The sequence below is a fragment of the Silene latifolia genome, chromosome Y (assembly GCF_048544455.1).
Source record: "Silene latifolia isolate original U9 population chromosome Y, ASM4854445v1, whole genome shotgun sequence".
In the NCBI taxonomy this organism is placed as follows: Eukaryota; Viridiplantae; Streptophyta; class Magnoliopsida; order Caryophyllales; family Caryophyllaceae; genus Silene; species Silene latifolia.
Genome location: NC_133538.1, coordinates 461,033,924 through 461,036,754, shown reverse-complemented (window position 1 = coordinate 461,036,754; position 2,831 = coordinate 461,033,924).

The window sequence follows — 2,831 nt, the reverse complement described above, 5'->3', positions numbered from 1 at the left end:
TCAGATTCGATTGTTCTTTACGCCGGATTCGCACGATTGTAATTCCTTTCTCTTCTCTTAATAATAATAAATCGTTTGTTTGTTTTAATTCCTTGTTTACTTCATTTATTCCTTTGCCCTAATTCTCTTTTATGCATTTTATTATTTATTTCATTATGTTTATTGTTAATTCGTCATTTGTTATTAATTTTGATATTGATAGCGATATGAGTACCTAAATTTAATGCATGTTGGGATTAGGGGATCTGCGGTAGGAATGTGACGATGTAGTAAATGAAATAGATGAATTAATTGTGAGATTCTGTCACCATAGCAATTTAATTGTATTTATCGACTTAGTTGAGTGCACGCTTCTGAGTCACCTCTTTAATCTGGCTAAAATTAATCCTAGATCGAAAGATTGGACTAAATAGGCCTGCTATGAACAGTAGACTACCCTGACGAGAATGAAAGTTTAAGTTAGTGGTATTTTAGGATAGAAAGTGGACCGAAAGGACCTTTCCACATCCGTCTTGCATTAATTCGTCCGAGTTCTTTACAGCTGAGTCACTGGACTACCGTAGTGAACCGAATTCCCGACATGTCCCTTCTCTATCTGATAGTTTAATCCTAATTTCTTGCCTTTACTGCTCTTGTCTCTACTTCTCTTCCTTTAAACTTCGTAGTTTAGAAAACAATTCAAACAAACCCCCCATTTGTGACCAAATAGACGGACTTCTACAGATATCTTGCCTCCCTGAGGAGATCGACCTGACTTCCCTAGCTATATAGTTAGTTTAGTTAGTTTATTTTTGATAGGTACACGACAGACGTATCAAATTTTGGCGCCGTTGCCGGGGAGGCAATTGGCCTATCTGTTTTTGTTTCGTTTATTTTTTTCGTCTAAGGGAATTTTTATTCCTTGAGGCAGTTCTTATTTATTTTCTTTCAGTGTTGTTTATGCCAAGGTCAGACAGGTTTGAATGAGTTTCAGCTGATTCAGAACCAGAGAGATTGTTCAGGCATAGACTCCGTCTGCAGAGAAAATCACGAAAGGAAGACTTGATACTTTCGAGCCAAAGCTAGATCATTCTCTTTTCGCAGAAGACATTCCTAATTTTGCCGATCAACCAGTAAAGATGCCAAAACTTTCTAGTCATTCGGTGCCTAAAGCAATCTCAATTCCAAAGGGTTTCAATCTCCAGACTGAGGATGGGAATACATTCGACATCCGTCCTTCCTACATCAATCTGGTGGAGAGAAATCTTTATAGAGGTGTGGCAGGTGAAGACCCGAGGAAGCATATGGAGGTCTTTACAGACTACTGTTCTACTATCCCCGCCACTAAGGGAGTAACTAAAGACAAGATTAAGGAGGTTATGTTTCCTTTTTCTTTGACTGATTCAGCTAGTTCTTTGACTGATTCAGCTAGGGAGTGGCTGACTGACTTGGACCGCACAGCTGCAGGGGTTACAGATTGGGAGTCTCTTGCTCTTGCCTTTTACAAGAGATATTTCCCTCCACAGCGCACCAATCTGTCGAGGGCCAAGATTACCAGTTTCAAGCAGCCTCCCGATGAGACTTTATATGAGGCGTGGTCCCGATTCAAGAAATTGGTGAGGTCTATTCCTCACCATGGTTTTGACCCATGGTTTATAGCTAACCAGTTCTACAATGGGCTGTATGATGACCACAGAGCCATACTTGATGCGTCATCTAGTGGGAGATTCTAGGAAAATACCGATGATGATAAGGGATGAGCCCTTATTGAAGAGATGGCGAATCACAGTGCTGAGTATGGAAACCCTAGGGATAGTATAAGAACAGTTCATGCAGTCGATAAGCAGGTCGTGGCTCAGCTGGAAGCCATGAATGCTAGATTTGACAAGTTGGAGTTACATGCTACTGGGAAGCCTCAGACGGTCCATGTTCTTCCTAGAGGAGAGACCGTCACATATGAGAGATGTGGGAGCAATGATGGCCACACTGCTGTTGGCTGTCTTACGGAGAAGGAACAAGTCCTTGCCTTTCAACAATATAGGCAAGGAGGGGGTTCCAATTAGAACAACTAAGGGGCAGTCCATCCCAATTTGCGGTGGACTAGTCAAAATGTGCTCAATCCTACCCCCCTCCGCACTAGCAGCAGCCGTATGTTCCTCCACATAAGAATCAACAAGGCTTTCAGAAGCCTCCTTCCTTCCCTCCTCCGAATCACGGTGCATCATCTTCCGGTGGGGTGAGTGAAATAGCTGAGCTTAAGTCTATGTTGCAGTCCTTTACAAAGCAGTGGCAGTTGAGTGATCAACAGAAAGATGCATCCATTAAGGCACTTGAAACTCAAGTTGCCCAGTTAGCCACGAATCAATCCACAAGAAAGCAGGGTCAGTTACCGACTCAAAATGAGAAAAATCCACATGAGACGGTAAATTTAATCAATTTGAGAAGCGTTCATTCATATGAGGGACCGGAAATGCAAAAATCAGACCCAAGGAAGGCTATAACTGATGATGAACAGTGTTCTGGTGAAGGAAATGAGCTGACAGCTAAGAAAGTGCTCGATCGACTGGTTTTTGGAGGTCGATCGAGCAGATTTGATGATAAAAGTACTCGACCGAGTGGATTTTCTACTCGATCGAGTGAACAGGAAAATGAAGCTGTTCGATCGAGTGAAAATTCCACTCGATCGAGTGATGTTGCTGAAAAAACTACTCGATCGAATGGGATTTTTGGTCGATCGAGTAGTTTGGATGACGGGTAGCTTGATCGAGAGCCTGCTAGTGCTCGATTAAGTGAGAAATCACCGGAAGGACCTCGTTCAAGAGGAAAGAAGCGTCCAAAGGATACAGAGCTTG